The sequence below is a fragment of the Calonectris borealis genome, chromosome 15, assembly GCF_964195595.1.
Source record: "Calonectris borealis chromosome 15, bCalBor7.hap1.2, whole genome shotgun sequence".
In the NCBI taxonomy this organism is placed as follows: Eukaryota; Metazoa; Chordata; class Aves; order Procellariiformes; family Procellariidae; genus Calonectris; species Calonectris borealis.
Window position 1 is genome coordinate 12956376 of NC_134326.1, and position 17819 is coordinate 12974194.

The 17819-nt window shown below is 43.1% G+C and overlaps 1 protein-coding gene across 2 annotated transcripts in view; it reads left to right on the forward strand.

Annotated features, from left to right (window-relative positions):
* The window catches only part of SGCD (sarcoglycan delta), a 258375-nt gene that overhangs the window by 35964 nt on the left and 204592 nt on the right, over positions 1-17819 (forward strand). For both annotated transcript variants that reach the window (XR_012675910.1, XM_075164266.1), the window contains exon 2: positions 2849-3034. The gene's annotated coding sequence lies outside the window, so the exon portion shown is untranslated. The remainder of the gene's footprint in view (positions 1-2848; positions 3035-17819) is intronic.

Genomic DNA, 17819 nt, shown 5'->3' on the forward strand with positions numbered 1-17819 from the left:
CTCGTGGCGGCTGCTCACTAGAGCTGTCCAAAGTCGAGGAGGTCCGAGGAGCATCTCAGGAGCTGTGTGATGGCTCTCCAGGTTCCTGGAGTGTGAGAGGGAAACAGTTGCCTGCTAGGACACTGACCACCAAGTCAGTAGGAGCTTCCTGAATGTGAAGGGGGTTTTCTGCAAAATCATGCAGGTTTGGGCAACAGTACTGGCATACATTCTTTTTTCTTTTTTTTTTTTTTCTTTTTTCCGTGGAAGGTTCTGAGCCAACACAAATTATATCTCATGAGGGTTTCCTTGCATTATTTTTTAGTAACCTCTTACCTTACTGTATTGCTGACTAGGAATGGTCCCTGGCCTGCCTCCCTCCCTCTGTGTTTGTGTGATGCACGTCATCAGAGCGTGGAGGAAGCACATTGCATTCAGGCTGGAGCATCTGCACATTGCTGCTCGCAGGAATCCTTTCGTTATGTTGCACCATCTCTCGTGTATCAGAGAAATGGGAATGGTGCACAATCATTGCATTTTGTCATGACCAAAGTTGTTTTCCTCTCCATGTCCGTGTCCACACCTCCCGTTACTTCCCATCCTCCCGCATTACTGCATGTTCATAGTACTCTGCGCTTCCAGCTTGCTGCTGCTGTGCTCTCATTCCGATAATGGTAGTGGTGGGAGTGAGGGGAGCTTTTTTTTTTTTGTCTTCCCCAAGAGCTGGAAGTGCATGTTTCTGCCTGTACTGTAATTTATGATCCACCCAGCAGTGCAGGAATTCAGACAGTACAGAAACTCTATGCGCATGCACAGCAGCGTATTAAGGCAATGTGCCAACTTCGTACCAAAGAGATTTGCTTCCGATGAGTATTGGCAAGCCGTACTAAATAGGAGCTTTCAAAACCACATCTTTTCCAACCTGAGTCCAGGCTCCTGCACTCAGCTTGCAATGATGATCTAGTCCTATTATTGTTACTTCTACTCCTCAACTCAGCTGATGCTATAGCTAATGCACAAAAATGTAGCACTGCTTTTCTTCGTGACTATTTTGCGTTACAATTTACGAGCAAAAATGAAAAAGTAATTGTAACTGTGGTCTCCAGAGATAGAAATCCCTTAAAAGCAGTAGTATTAGATCTTGCTGCTACCTGCAGATCAAACTACTGCAGCATCAGCCATTTCTATACCCGAAGTCATTCAGCAGCCGTTTCAGTTGGCAGTCTGATTTTTCATGGTTAGCCTGGAAGAGGAGAAGAACTGTGAAGGTCCACTTTTGTCCTTCATGTCTTGAGTTCAGGAGAGGCAGAAGGTCTGTAAATGTGTGTCAAGAAATGCAAGGCTAGGCTCTGCTGTCCTGACTCCTCTTGTGGGTATCTCACAAGCTGCTCCACTTGTAGAGCCTTTAGGTATGGTATATACCATAAACCACTTATATAAGGTCCAGTGAAGTCATTAGTGCTAAATAAAGTGAATATATTTGTTTGTTCTGATCTGTGTGACCATGCTTGCTATGTGGACTTTTTGGTAAAAATAATTAAAAAAAGAAAGCAGTATGATGCTAGCTTTCAGTATGGACAGTTTTACACGCTGATTACCGAAATCTTCCTTCTTGCAAGCGCAAAAGTTAATAGGTTTTCCAGATAGCTGAAACCTCTTTATGGGTGCAGGATTTTTTGTGAAGATGTAATGGGATTTTGTGGTATTTTGAGCTGCCATAGGCTTTCTCCTGCATAGGAGACCTCTAAGGAATAAATATGTCTGCGTGTCTTTTTTTTTTTTCTTTTTTCTTTGCTCTTTTTGCATTTCTAGGCAAAGTTAGAATACGTTCACAGCTGCTGTGTTGAGTTAATGTTAGACAAAGCGTCTCTAAACCTGGTTGAAAGACGCAAACCACCTAGTGCGTATGTATCTGACCTAGAGAGGTTGGATCCTGCTCTTTGCTCAGTCCTCACAGATTTTGTGCTGCTCTGCCTGGTCTCGCTTTGCAGGCTGTGTCGTCTGGGTGGGGGAAGGATGGTCTTTTGAGTATTTTCCTATGTGTCAGGGATTAGGGATGATTCATGCAATGACAGCAATGATCGTTTGAACTTCTCGGTGCTTCTCTAAGGTTTTTGGTTGCTGGCAGGGTGGCTGCCAGGCGGTTGTCTCCATCACTCTCTTCTCACCTGGGTGTCCGCAGTGAGGCTCCCACGTCCACGTTCAGTGCCAGGGTCTGACCTCTCGGAAACACCGAGCACATCTAGCAGTGATAGTGAGCTAGAAAACGCAGTGATGCTGAGCCCCCACCCTCCTAGAAAAGCTCAGGCCATTTACCTGTCTCTGACAAGTGGTTTGGAGACTGAACTTCGGGAACCCGTTGCTGCGTGTTGGGCTGACAGTCACCGCTTCCCGTCAGCTGTAAGGTCCTAATGTGATTGCCTCTTTAGGAGCTTTGAATTCCTTGAATGAGAGCGATTTTAACAGTGCAAAGTATTAAGACTGATGTGATGGCTCTGCTTTTAATATGAAAGTCCTGTTATTCTGCAGAAATGCATAATGAATTAAAATATTGCCTATGGAGAAGTGTATTATTTACTTTCTTATTACGATATCAGATTGGAATAAAAAGCAGCCAGGCTGGCATTCATTTCCTAGTGTAGGGACACTATTAAAGTACTGTAAAGCAAGAACAGTCTTGCACCACAATTCTTGGATACAAAGATTGCTCTCCGAAGGTGCCAGGCATGATGGATTGTCACAGACTCTTTTGTCCTGCCTTGACATTTCATTCCTATCCGATGCTGTCTTATGTTCTGCTCTGAATCTGCCAAACAACTGACCCTAGAATTTAATGCCACACCTTCTTCTCTTTCCTTTTTCTGAACAGCATCTTTTGCAGCTGAGGCTCTGAAATTCTGGAGGACACTGCATCTTCCTCAGGGACACGGACAAGGGGGAGCTGGAGCCTCTGGGGAGCTCAGAAGGGAATTGCGGTTGGTGGTCGCCTGAGGAACTTACCTTCACACCAATGTTGCTCTGAAACGAGTTGTGTCCAACATTCAGGTTTGGTAAGGTATGTCATTTTTCCCCTGCTCTTGTCTTTTTGCCCTTTTCTGAATATCTACATATGGGGAAAATAGAAAATTAGCAGCCTTCGTGTTTATTACTGTATACGTGCCATGCTCATATGGCCTCCGTAAATAAGCTTTGCTCTCCCTGAATTTGGAGAGTGTTCATCATGAGTGAAGGTTTTTAAAGTCTTGGGCTTGAGGGGGTGCGTGTTTATATCAAGTGCTTTATGGAGCAAAATGCTCGCTGATGGTTGTGTTTTGCTGTTGGTGATAGGCATCCGCATTTTGAAAGTCCCACTTGCTGTGTTTTGCTAATGTCTGCAGTTCACAGGGTCAGAGACGAAAAAAATAAATGACGCTGAATTTGCCCGTTTGTAATACAGCCCTGTGCTTTCCTTTGTGCTTTGTATATTCTCGTTGTTTGCCAAGGACGGAAATAATACCAATATCTTGCATAATCGTATGTGCCCCCTTTGTTGTGTAGCACTTAAGTTTTGCATGTGTGGAGGTTCTCATATCCAAAGCATTGCCTTGGTTATGCTTTAGCTGTAGCAAGGCAATATGCAACATACCTTTTAACAAGAAATTGAGGGCCAGGACTTGAGGAACGTATTGTGGACAAAGCTTGCACTATAGAAGCATTTAGGGTAATATAGCCTCTGATAATACAGCTGCTTTTATCTAGGCCAAGTTATTTCTTGGGAGGCAAAGTTTGCTGATTAAAAAAACACAAAATTTGAAGTATTGGTTCCCAGATCGTGGTAGAATGTTATCAGATGATGCTGTATCCTTTTTCATTTAACACATGGATATTGACTTCTCTTTCATGACTGAACTAGAAGTATAATCTTGTTGAGAAAAGTACAGCAGCAATATAACATCTGCACTTGGTGTTGGGGGGGGGAGACAAGAAAAAAAAGTCAAGGCCTTCTTAAAAGTCTCTAAGAAAACATGAGGCATCCAGGTGAGTGATCATTCATTCTTCTGCTTTTGATATGGTTGCACCAGTAGTGTTACCTCTGGAAACTGTAGGCTCAAACTCTCACGCTTCAGCAGAGCTCTGCTGGTCTGGAGACTGCCAGTCTCCAGCGACTGCAGAAAAGGTTGGTGGGAATAGCTTAAATTAGGTGCTTAACTTTTAAATGTTGAGGGCCAAGGAAGGTCTGTTCCAAGCACAGCATCTGCTGTTAATTTGTACAGGCATTTCAAGAAAACCACCCTGATGTCAGGGAGGAGAGGTTCCCATCATTAAAGCCGCTGCAGCGCTTGCTCCGTTGGTCTGTCTGCTCCAGTGGCACCTGGTTTCTGGAAGAGGAGGTGGTTAAAAATTGCTCATGCTTTTGTAATCATCTTCTCTTTTGTTTATTTCCAAGCTGCTGCTCTTGTGATTATAATACCTAAAGGGGAAAGCTGTAGGAGAGGTATTTCATAATCAAGGGCTTCTTGACTCTTGCTGAGAAATATTTTGCACTGTTACAATGTAGAAATCACGGCAATTTGTTTATTCACTGTTTCTGTGTGAGATTTGTAGGTGAAAGCGTGTAAATCTTGGTTGCAATGAATGTGTGTGTTTTGCCGGGTACGCAGAGTGCCCCAGGGCGTGCGAGGACCCGCACCAGAGCGGTTGGTTGCTGGTGTGACCGTGGTGCTGACCCTGCCTTGGGCAGGACGGTGGTGAGATGAGCTCCCCGTGTCCTTCCCACCCGAGTCGGTCCAACTCTGTCTAAGGTTCACAACTCAGGCTGCAGCATGAGTATTACTCCAGTGCAGAGGTTGTGCAGGACTTTGCAGAACCTCGCAGTTTCAGAGGACAAAGAGCATTTTCCATACAATTGATTTATGCAAAACTATTATTTAGGCATTAAACTCTAGGTTGGACTTCGGTTATATTTTTGCATTTTACTTTGTGACTGTCAGATCTAAAAACTTGCTTCTTATTTAAGAAAAGGTCACGTATTTATGGAAACTTTAAGAACAACATTGCAGATTGAGAAGCTTGTGCTAAAGTTTAAAGAGTGGGCAACGCTGCTGTTTTTCGTTCAACTACCTGAGGTCCTTTTTTATCCTTTCTCTTCATCTTGGGGGCTCATGCAAAACTACTGGAATAATTGACTACCATCAACTTTATCTGTTCTCATGATAGAAGTGCTACTCATTCCCATTTTACAGATGGTGACTAAGGAACAGAGTTACTTCTAGGTCACTTTTAAGCAGTAAACATCTGTTGCTGATTTGCATGCAATCCCAAGTGCAAAAGATGCATCTGATACGCACAGCTGGAGGCGTGAAGATAGCCTTGGCTGAGCACCTGAGTCTATAGGGCAAAGCACGAGGTTTGGGTGTGGATCCGTTTGATGTCACTGCTCTGATCTAAGCCAGTTTCTTCCATGTATCCTGCTCTCCCAACTAGAGGGGTTTTTAATTAAGTGATTACAGTAACACCAAATGACATCAGGACCCACGTTTGCTCTGTATCTCTGCTGGAAATGGCAACATATGTCCAAGTAATGTTAGCTGGACTCATTCATCTTTGCAGCAGAATGTTGTTTGCTCGTGTGAGACAAGCAGATTCCCTTTTAGCAGCATTTACGCAATCGTGGTGATGGTAATCTTATTTGTAAGGAATTATTTTAAACGGATCTGTAGATAACATGCGGAGTAATATTTTTTTCTTAAATTGCTCATTTTTTACATTAGTAGAATCCGGTTAGTAAAATGCTCTGTTCTGCTGAAAAAGCACATTTAATAAATATGTAAGAGAAAAATTTTAAGTAGCCATTAAACATAGTTAATAAATTTTATCTTGCAAGTAGAATTGGAAAAAACCCTGTTCATTTAATGTGTTTTATGGATCTCGTAGCAATTAATTGTCTTCATTACATGGACATAAAACCTCAATGTAATTCACCTTTTTCAGATGAATTGCTTTGGAACTTTTCCCTTTGCTTCGTTTAGGCTGTAATATTATTTCTCTTTTTTAAAAGTTGAAGCTCAACATCACATTTTCTGCCATTCCCAAATGTTCTGTAAATCAGTTCAAATTAACAAAATCTCTTTGCTTTACAGGACAGTGCAGAGGTAGTGTTGCAGCTGTGACGGTCTCATACAGGTGAAGCAGAGAGCTTGCATATTCAAGTCCTTCTTGACCTATAGCAGAGCAGTGGGCCGGTGTTCTTTTCTCACTCCCTATATTATGTGGTCTGATAAAAAGTTATTATTTCTCTCTTCAAATCTGTCTTGCTTCTTATGTGATTTCATTTATGAAATCAGAAACAAACACTGATTTTTAGGTGCCTCTAGGTTTGGATGTCAAAATAAGACCTTACTGCAGCTTTCCAACAGCTTGATGAGGGGTGCAGGTCTACTGGCTGTGGGTGAAAATGTGTCAGTAAAATTGTCCTCGTACATTATTGAAGGACAAGTTCAGTTGGAGCGCCACGGGATGTCTGCTTGAATTCCCAAAGTTAAATTCAAAGCTTTATTTTGAATAAAGTCTTTATTCTTCTTGACTGAATTTTGCACACCAAATAGGAAAACAGGACAGCATGTAGGATCGCTTTTTACATATGTTTTGTATCAGTGAGCATGCTGAGCTTGTTTGTATGAGTAATATTTATGCAAATATTTTCTAGTGTTTCTCTGAACTACTTTGCCAGGATGAGGAAATAAAATGGCTATTATGTTTGCATGTCTTGTTGCAAGATCAGCAGACTGGCTGTTAACGTATCAATTCCCTTGATGACACCACTTCTGCAACCCTATTCACTCAACTTCTCCTGACATGGCTTTTATTGAATCCATCAACCTGACACATATCAAAGCACAATTTCTGATAACAAATATCTCGGTGTAAAATGAATTAGAAAGCTGGTATCAGCAGCAGAACTGAGTTGAATCTCTGAAAGAAAGTAAGAAACTCCAAAACTAACATGAGATTCTTAAGATATCAATCACAGAGCAGTAATATGATAGTCATTTACCTGTACTCTTGAAGTACTGAGAAGTCAGTGGGTCTGCCCAAAGTCATACAAATGGGCTTGCTCCTGGGCTGTCAGCCTGTGGCTCTGCCTTCTGGACTCTGGATTCTGTGCCGTTGCTCAGAGAGCATGATGAAGTAGTTGTTTATTTTCTTCTGCAGACCTTTCTCCTGTGAGGACCAATGACCTCCTTGTAATTACTTTGCACTCTGGTCTTTGAGAAATTTGGAGACTGAGTGGTGGAAAATGCTAACCAAGATCTGAATGGAATAAGGCTTCTTTCTCTCAGAAGGCGAAGCAGTTTGGAGCCCCTTGTCCTCTGCAGAGCTGCTGCTTGTCAGCCCATGGGCCATGTCTTAGGCAGAGTCCAGCTGGGGTGGAAAAGGGCACGTGTGTCTTTGGGCTTGATGTTTTGAAATTACCTGGCTCAAAGCCTTCTTCTGAGAGCATGCTTCCATATCCGCTTGCAGCCTTCTCCTGTCTGTCTTGCTCTCCCCATCCTGCTTTTCTATCCCCTTCATTTTTGCATCTCTTGGATGATAAGCAGCTTCAGGCAGGGCTGCCTTTGCACTGGTACTGCTCTCACTGTGCCCAGGCTCGCTTACCTCTTATTTTTGGCTAGCGCACACTATAAAGTATTAGCTAATAATAATCATGCTTTTTGCTCTGTGGCATGTCTGCTCTTTGGATAAGTATCCACTGGCAGTTTGCAGCCTAGCAGAGAGGAAGAGGAGGGCGGCCAACAGTTGATGTGGAAAATTAATTATGAAGTACCATCCTCCTGCCGTGTTAAGGCACTTCTGCTTTACAAGCTTTACATCCAACCTCGCAGAAAGGAGGAGAATACTGCATTTCCTTCCTCGGATAGTGGGAATGTTGCCAGAACAAAGCTTACTGGAGAATGTCACGTGTGGGACTGATCATTCAGGACGCTCTAGAGCCCTTACTGCTCTGCCTGCAGCTGTGACATCACCCAGGTAGTCACTTTTACCTTTTGTTGGACAAATGTTAGCTTAATTGCGCATCCGAGTTGATAAAGGCCTGTGTGCGTGATGGGAAGTCACCCATGTCCCATATGCAGTCAGGGTGCAACATTTTGTGTTTCTTTATAGTGGTGATTTGGCAACGTTCAGATTCAGATAAGCTACAGCTTGTTATATTTTCATCCTTCAGGATGACATATTTATTTCATAATGATGCACAAGAACTGGCCTGTGATGTAGAGGGGGGAGAGTTTGATGGGCATCGTGTAGCCCTGGGAATGTAATTACCTAAAGGAGCGGTTCTGTCCCTGAACAACCTCTGTCTTAAGGATCACAGAAATAATTGCCGGAAGCCCGGCACCGTGTGTACTTCAGGAGCCGTTCTGGTCTCATAATTGCATGCTGGGTCCTGCTGGCTCAAGTTGAGCACCGCAGAACCAGCACAGCACAATTTAAGTGCCAAAGATGCCCTTCCTTAGACAGTTCTGTAGGATGCATGAAAGAGCCTGAACGAGTTAGGATTTTGGAAAGCCCTGACAACTTTTCTAAGTGACTATTTGGGGCTTAGCTAAAGAAATGAGCATTTGTTGTACCTTTCCTCAATGAAGCCTTTGCTTAGTCTAAAGGATATTGAAGTGTGCAATGGAAACAGCCTTGCAAAGCCACAACGGTAACTGGTGTGAAGTGTTACGGAGATATTTTGCTGTATTGAGTGTCTCTTTAGACCAGAAGGCTGTTCAAGTTTTCAGTTAAGGTACGAGAAGTCTCCACTTTGCACATTTTTATCATGAAAAATGCTCACAGCTCCTGACTACTTTGATGGTTAACTGAGGGGTAGTGCTCTAAGAAAATACATAGGGTTTTGTGAAGGACCAAATTGCTGCCCGGTGGAAGTCACTGACTCAAATCATGATGGGGTGGCTTCCAGTTTCCTCTTCCTGAGCTCTACCTCCCGATTGACACAAACCTCTTTCTAGTGCTGTTGTGCTGAGTTTTTGCAGCCAGGAGCCTGTATCTGGAAGCACAAACCTGTTGTACAAGTTCTTTAGATGTGCTGCAAATAATTATGAGTATGTTTAATGAAGGGAAGCTGAAACATACTGAAAACATTTGGAAATGAGAGAGAATGTGTGCAGCCAAGCGTTAGCTGTGAATGGAGAGTTCTTGTTGGCATCGTTTAATGGGAGCTTTCCAGCTTGTAGTTTCTAGAGTGAATACACAGAAAACAGCAAAAACTAGAAAGGCAGGGTAGCTGGAGGTGAATGGGAGGAGAAATGGCTGCCTTTCGCCTCTGGGAGAAAAGGGACAGTGGAGCGAGCAGCATTTCTGTTGATGGGCTAAAGCCCCCGGCAGTCTCTGCCTGCCGGTTACTGGGAGGGGGCCAGCAGAGACCCTGCTGGCACTGGCAGCCTCTGAGCAGGGTAGCACCTTGTTCCTTCGCCACAGCAAATGCTCTCTGTTGCTTTCTCCGGACTAGCCAGCTGGTAACGCAGGTGTGTGGTGTTTCCCCCCCTTGCCCGTACTAGGTGGGGTTAGTAGCTCCATTTATATCTTACCAGACAAGCTTGGTGCCTTTTGACATTAGTTGCTGTATGCCTTTGCCCCCACCTCAGGAACTGGCCCCTGATCTTTTTGGAGACGTGGCCATCCCTGGGTGGCCAGGGATGTGGGAGGACATTTAGTCATACATGCACTGCAGTTTGCTCAGACTAATGTCTCTCTCCTCCTTTTAGGACCACTGAAAGTTTCCCCTGCAATGCTCTTAAAAGAAAAGGTGGTGAAACAACAACAAAACAAGTCTTTCTCGTTAGGAAGGCTTGTGGGCACCTCTCCTTGGCTCAGGAGCAAGGGGAAGGGGGGTGGGCAGCCCGGCGCTCTGCTCGCTTTCCGTCTGGGAGGAATTTCTAGTTGTTAATGATTAATTCAAACGTTTCTTGTCATGAGTACAGTGTTCACAGAGTGATAAATCTGTGGTGGGTTAGAGGTTGAGGTTGCTCAGTGCTGACAATTAGTTTGAGCCACAGGCGTTGCTTTCATTGGCATTTTCACAGCATTAACCCAGACCTTGTCAATTAAAATCCAGACACATTTTGATGAGGGACATCTTCTTCTAATGATAATTGTAATAATATCACTTTTATTCATTTAAAACCTGTCAGGCAGGCCATGTTTCCTGGAAAATAACTGCCCAAATTTCACATTGCCTAAATAACTAGGAAGTATCTTTCAGTTTTTTGAGCTGACATTTCATCAAAAATAACTAAAAGCAAATGAGGCCCTAGCTGTTCATCTTTGAACACTTACCAACTTCAATCGAGGTAATTTGACTTGATCTGCTGAAAAAAGCAGGTTTATTAGCCTTCACTTTGGAGGCTAATAAACATTTGGTAATTGCCTAAAGTTGGTGATGGGGATTTATACTATTTATTATTGGCTTTTTCTAACTATTTGACAGCATAGCTTCAGAGCATGTCCTGGAGTGATCCATTTGTGCAGCTCACCTGTTCATTAGATGGAGGAGGAAGCCTGGGTATAAGGGGTGATTAAGGAACTTGTCTGAGATGCAGAAGTCTGCAGCAGAATAAAACCCAGAAATCCTGTGTCTGTTCTAGTACATTAACTGCAGTGGCTTTTTATGTGTTTATGTGTCTGTAAATATTACATTTAGAATCTCTGTCAGGCCATAAAAATGAGTATTTAATAGTTGGAATGGGAGTGATATATCAGATATCAATTGAAAATCCATTGTGGTTTTATTTTAGCATGGCATGAAAAATAACAGTGAAAACCATGTTTAGTTTTACATGGAAAAATACTTTTCATTTTTCTGAGAGGTGGTTCATAAGTGAAATCCTTTATGAAAAGCTAGGGTAGGAAAGCAAAAAGCTGTATCAAGTAAGTCTGTATCTAGATCTTGCAAAGTGTTCGGTCTGTGCTTGTCCATACGGGTGGAAAGTGCTGCACTTCTTTTTAGTTAGGCGTTCCCTTGTTTCTCTGCTAACAAGTTGATCACTGGCCTTTAGCCAGATCACATATATTTATTTCCTTTATTTGTCATCTCATTCCCTTAAAATCTAGGTTCTTCAAATAGTCAGCACTTGTGTATTTAAAAACCTCATCAGTATTATAAATGGGCTGCTTCTCTGGTCCTTCTCTGAAAGGTGTAGAAGAAGGAACTCTGATTAATTGAAAGCACCTCTAGGTGATGCCATAATATAAATAACAATAAGCCTGCCTTATTTCTATAGCAACTGGAATAATGCCACCAGTTGTTAGTAGTCCAAATTCAGGGCATAGCATGGACTCTGAGTAGGAAATCCAGGCACAAAATATTGCATTGAAAAAAGGTTGAGGAATAATAACTGAGAAGTAAATGGACTTGTGCTGCTGTGACTGTATTCTGGCAGTTAATAGTTGTCCTTTTAGTAAATACAAATACTAATCCACCTCTGCTCTTTTTTTCCCTTTCCAGTATGAACTGGCAAGCCTGTAATCTGCATTCTGGTGCGTATAGAGGTGGCACTGACAGCAGCATAGCTTGAAGGCTGTAAATATTTTCACATATTTTTCCAGTGAGCCTTTAGCAACTGAGCTGTGTGTTTATGTGTCTCATTACTCTCTTTTTTTTTTAAGAGTGCATTTATAAGCATTAGACGTGATCAATAAAACCTGACCTACCTTTGCAAGTTAAATAGGCCTGATTTGAAACTACCAGGCCTAAAGAGATTCAGATTTGCTAGTGATTTAAGAGCAAGCAAGGTCCATTTACATGCTATTTCTTTTCCACTTTTGAGGTTTGAATTGCATTGGAAAATCTGTCACATTGCACATTTGAGCATGGAAGTTGCAGCTAACACTTCATTGAGCATGCCTTTCTGTAGCAGCTGCCTTCTTACCTTGCAATTCACTATATCTTGCTGAAAAAGTAATATAATTAATAGAGATGGAACACCCCTGACTGTGCAGAGTGAAGTCTCCATGAACTTTCACTCTAAGCAGTATTTTCTATTGGTTGCTTTTGGTTTTTGGGAGATGTCCAAGGGGAAAAAAGAATATACAATTTAAAAAAAAAGACACAAAATAATCATAAAAAATCCCAAGACTTTGAGAAGAACTGAATCCTAGCTATAAAGATACATGTTCATGATGTTCCTGGCACAAAGATATGAAATGCTCAATGACAGATTTTTTTTTTTTTGTTGTGCAGGTGGAGTTATTTTGAAGATTTATTCTGTAGAGACCTCACTGAAAATATTGGTATGTTAAACGGTGTTCAGTATAGGCTTTTGAAAGGAGACAACTCTTCACAGCACGCAACTGTTTAGCTGGTTGGGTCCCTGCTGCCACTGAGAGCAGCTTTGGAGGGCGGCTCAGTGCTGCGATTTCTCCTGCTCGTCTGTCCCACCTGGCTGTACGCACCGCGCTGGGGTGCTGCAAAGGCACCCTTTTACCATTCACTGCTAATTTTCTAATGGCTAAATTTTTGTTGTTTAACCCTTTGAGGACAGTATGGAAGTGCAGACGGGGAGGGCAGCGTTCCCGCGCAGTGCAGGTCTGGCTGGGCAGGAGGAAGAGATGGATTGATGCTGTACAACAGTCTTTTAAAAATTTTCCTATCTCGTGACTTTTGAGCATTTAATTTAAGAACCTGAAAGCCATGTGGAATGGTCATGTGTCATGAAAGACAGGTTTGGTGATACAAATTAAATATTTTATTGGCTTAAAATTAGTCTGAAAGTTGTAGCAATAAGTAGGTCATTGATGCAAATGTGCTGAAATAAAACCTTGCAGCAAGAATGTTGTATTCTGCAGATGTTGTCTCTGTTAGGCAAAACAGTTTTAGGATGTTTTAAGTATTTTTATGGGGCTTGTTTGTCATAACCGTCCAGCTATCTGTTGGACTAGTTTTTATTACTGTTGTACGTCATGTGGTGCCTCTGGAGGTTGCAGCTGAGATTGGACACAATACATGCGTTTACTGCGAGCGTGTCTCAGCTTCACAAGATAATTACGTGCCAGCCACTCCTCCTCTCCTCTGCATGGTTCAGATTTAGAGCAAGAGGTGTGTGGACTAAGTAGAAGCCATCAGAAGGCACTATTGCTCAAATATTGATGGATGCCTCTGTTGTTTTACATGGGTTTTGCGTGTGTTAATTTTGACTTTAGACTTGTGTGCATGCATGCTCATACTCTGTTGGAGTAGTTATTAATAAACATTGTTCTTAATGAGCCATTTTGTTCATAAATGGTTTTATCTGCCTCTGACCAGTTTGAGCCCTACTATGCTCGGTGCTGGAGAGCGAGGTCGTACGTGACAGTCCTTGGCCCAAAGAGGTTTTTGTGTTAAAAAACAAAGTATAGTGGGGGAACGAGACACATTTGCCAGCAAGCGTGGAGGCGACAGATGGAGCACAGCAGCGATGAAGGATGTGCAGAGCTCCGTGTGTTGCGGGGCATCGATGATCAAAACTCTTCTTTTTTGTGGTGCCTGTACGAGGCTCACGGCAATCCGGGATTTGGTTTGCTGAGACTGACTCCTGCCTTGTTAACTACTACTTCTTGATTATTTCTGTCTCTATCCATCTGCTGCCTCTTTTCTGTTAGAGCTGCAAATTCCTTAGGGTTCAGACAGCTTTTTATTTTTGTGTGTGCAGTACCGAATTCAGTGGAGTCCTGGCCCACGGTTAGCGCTAGTAGCTGTTAGCAGTGGCATTGACACGTGAAAATAAGACATTGGGAGAACAATTATTTTCACGTTCTGATTATCTTTATTTGCATTCCAACATCCGCTGAATCTTTGAAACTGAAAAATTATTTAAATAAATGATACATGATTAAAATGATTATTATAATGTTCTCTGCCACAAATAGTTCCATGCAGGAAATGCAATTTTTTTTATGTGGTTGTTTATATATACATCTGTATTTGTCTGGCAAATAGATTTTATCCTACAGCCTGCTGGCTGTCGCTTTCCTAGGTGCTTATTCATATTTAATATAGCTCTCCCATGTATTTGCATACATAAATACACACTTGTTTTTAACACCTGTTGGCATCCTTTAATTATATATTATATATTGACCCTGAGGCTGTTGGCTTTGAGGTCTGTGCAGCTGCAGATAGCTGTATGTTATATATTGTTCGTCTTTCCCAAGACCTGAGCCTGCTTTGCACTGACCTGCCAGCTGAAGCTTACCCTTCTGGCGCAACGCCACAGCTAAGTGCCTTTCAGCGAGTTCTCGGCTATAATCCTGAGCTGATTTCTGGGATGCAATTCACTGCTACGGTTATCATATCAAAAGGCGAGTGATTTACATTTCCTGCACGTCTCGGTGTTGCCAGCCTCGGAGGATGCTGCAGAGAGAAAGTTAACACAATTTGATAAAATAACGAAAATGAGCCTATTTACAGTGTTGCATCTTACGCTGTGGAGGAATTTGATGCAGACACAAAGTTGGCACTAAGTACAAATTTAGGCTGTGCACAGAGATTAATTTTGGGACTTCTTTTTTTTTTTTGACTCCTGGGAAGAAATAGGAGGATTGTCCCTAAAGGCTGAATGTGTGGAGAGCTGTATGCTTGCCTATGTGCGCTTTTCGTCTTTATCTTGATTTCTTATTGTGTTGCTCCTTAAAGTCTCTCTCTTCTCTACATATTCATCCAGAGTAGTGTCTGCATAACACATGCTCTTTGTTTTTATTTGACCCCTTCAGCCCTCTGCACTTCCCTCTCTGAAGAGGCATTGAGCAGTCACGCCAGCATCATTTGTACAAAGTGAAACACTTTACGTTGAAATATTTTAAGCACGTCCATACTGGAAATGCCATAGGAATGGCAGGGCTGCAGCATTTGCTGCTGATTCGCATTCAGCTGCCCGTATTTGTATGCAGAAGCAGACGTGGCGGCGGCCTCGCATTCGTTTCCTGTGTATCAATTACTTATCAGTACCACACAAGCCCAATTAAGGAACTGGAGGGAGGTTGTAGTGCTGAGAGCGTGGCCGTGCCTCCCCTGTCCGAAGGGGCAAAGTGCTGGGACGTCAGTTGAAAAGGTCCCTTTTCCGAGTTCGCATGGGTGAGGCTGCACACGGTTGAGTTTGGAGAGGCAGAGGATTTATTTCGTGTAGGGGACTGAACTGGTGATGTTACTCATCTCTGAGCCAGATTCCTGCAGTCTGGTCTAACTTCGGCTTTATTTCCTATTTGGGATGTATTCACTGTGCTGCAATGAGGGGTTGTGTGAAAGGGGCACTCTGAAAACATAGTGGGCAAAGTGCTCGCAAAGCTGTTGCACCATATCTTTCTCATTGGAGGTTTTGATCTTGTGTACTTGCAGCTGCAAATGTAAAAATATGTACCAGTCTTGTAAGCCTGCCAGGACTGACGACAGCTCCTCTGCAGGGTTTGTAGTCCCAGGTCAGGGGTTTTTTAGGCATTAGTGGTCACCAAAATTCACCTTCAGGCTGTTCTGGACAGGATATTCTTTCCCTCCCATTCCACTTTGCTTTTCTTCCCTGCATCTCAGTAAAGAAATATCTTTGTTCATGTCTACATTTTACCCAGCTTTAAAAGATTTGAAGCTTTGCTTAGTTCTTCCTTAACTTTAGCAAATCCTTTAAAAGCAGACCATAGAGGTTGACCGCATCAGGAAAATACCACCATGCCACCTTGATTGGTTTGTGTGCCTGACCTCCTCTTCCTCTTAGCTTTGACTACTGCTTCTTGTCATCTTGTATTTTATCTTTTTCTTCTCTGTTTTTCCCCCCTTTTCCTTTACTGTCTATGAAGATTTGCACTGCCTGATACTATCACCTCGCGATGCTGTTTGAATCTTAATGCAAGTGCCCTGGAATGAGATTACACTCACCCTTCAAACTGATACGTCTCTTTTAATGTATGATGTCCAAAGAGAAGACTATTTCTAATTCTGTATCCTGGAAGATAAAACCAACATGTGCACATGTTACTTTATCCAGATGCAATGTAAACTTCAGTGGAAGTAAAACCGCAGCGTGGGTACTTGGCTGGCATACAGCTAATCAGGGCACTTTTCTGCATACCTCATCCCTGATAAAAAGGGATGATCTGCATCTTTCTGTCCCCCTCGCTTTTTTTTTCCCCCCGTTCTATTTTTTTAAGAACTGATTTCCTTAGGGAGTTGTTAATGTTCAGGGCTTTTCTCCCTGACATTTTGGACAATGATGTGACAACACAAGTGCATCTATTACTCTTCCGCTGGAAGCTGACTAAAGCAAAGGATTTGATGGATAATGGCCACATTTTCCAGCAGCACCTGATGTACATGTGAGAAGAACGACTGAGTGACCTGCATATAAAACCAAATATATCGGGCACGAAGTCTGGGCGTGGAACTAGGTAGCCTTTCATCATGAATTCCTTATTTTGCTCCCCTTCTCTCTGTTGCTGGAAATCTGGTGCTTTCTGTGTTGCGGCAGTGCAGGTTGTGGTGTGGGAATCTATAATCTCCTTCATGGGAAGGGAAGGCAAAGGGCAGCAGGCTCGTATGGCGTGGGGAGCTTTGAGAAAAGGAGGTTGTACAATTGAAAACACAGCATCACTTCACCTTTGGCTGCTAAAGAAAGCTGATTCTCCTTTGCCTTGAGTAGTGAATTTACACCTGTGCAAATTGAATGTATACCAGCACTGGCTGGAGCTTGCATTTGGTGCTGCTGTGGGTGCCTAAAGCCTTCAGGGAGGAGAGAGCTGGAAGCTATTGGGGCTGGCCAGGGCTCTGGACCTGGGTGGCCGTTTGAGCAGCACGTCCCGCCAGGCTCCTTGCCTCTCTCCTGGCAGGTGAGACATGCTGGCTGGATGCCATGTGTGTGGTGCTTTGCTGGGTGCTGAACACCTTTTGCTGAAGCTGATACTGCTCTACTTTATATGTCGTGGTGTTGATTTTGAACTCACGTGGCTGGGAGGGTGTGCGGAGGAAGGGGGGTTACAGTGAGGAAGGGATGGCGTGCTTTCCCCTCCCTGTCCCCCAGCACATCGCTTAGGCACGATCCCCCTGACCGTTGACTCGCATCTCCTTCCACTTTCTCTCTCTGCAAGACCGCTGTAAGAAATGATCAAGGATTCAAATAGCTTTCATGGAACTAGAAGAGGAAAAGTGTAAGAATGCTTTTGCCAGAAGCGTAAGAAGGAGGGTGAGACCAGCTGCATCTTGCACCTGGAGCACCAGGGCACAGGGAGAGGATGGATGGCAGTTCTGCCCTCACTGTATCATCCTCACGAGCAGCATGCCAGGAGTCTGTGGCAGGGTGGGAATCCCCAAACCTTTGCTTTGCTGAACTGCTCTGAAATATAATGAAAAGACATATTTTTTTAATGACTGATTATTAGATGGGCTTTTAGCCTCAGGGAGTAACTTGCAGGTGAGATTTCTGTGATGTAGTGAAGTCCATTTCATTCTTGATGTTGTAGCAGCCCAAGCTACAATCTTTGCATCAGGAGAAGAAGGTGCTCCAAGCAGACCCTGAATGTTCAGTTTCCACAGAGGACACACTCATAAATGTTTGTGAACAAACGGGAAATTGCAGTATGCCAACAGAAGAAAATAACAGAATGCAAAAACAGAGCCCAGGTTGAGTACCCGTTTCTGGAACAAATTTTCTGTGAATAATTCAGCTAGCTTCGCTGTGCTTCAGATTTTCCATCTTGCCGGGGATGCTCCCTCACCCTTACCTGGGATTTTGGGAAAATGGGTAATTTGCCAGATGTGAGGTAGTCAGGGGCCACACCAGAGACACTGAAGAACATCCCTACATCAGGCATGGATGTACCAGAGAAATCAAAGTGCCCTCTGT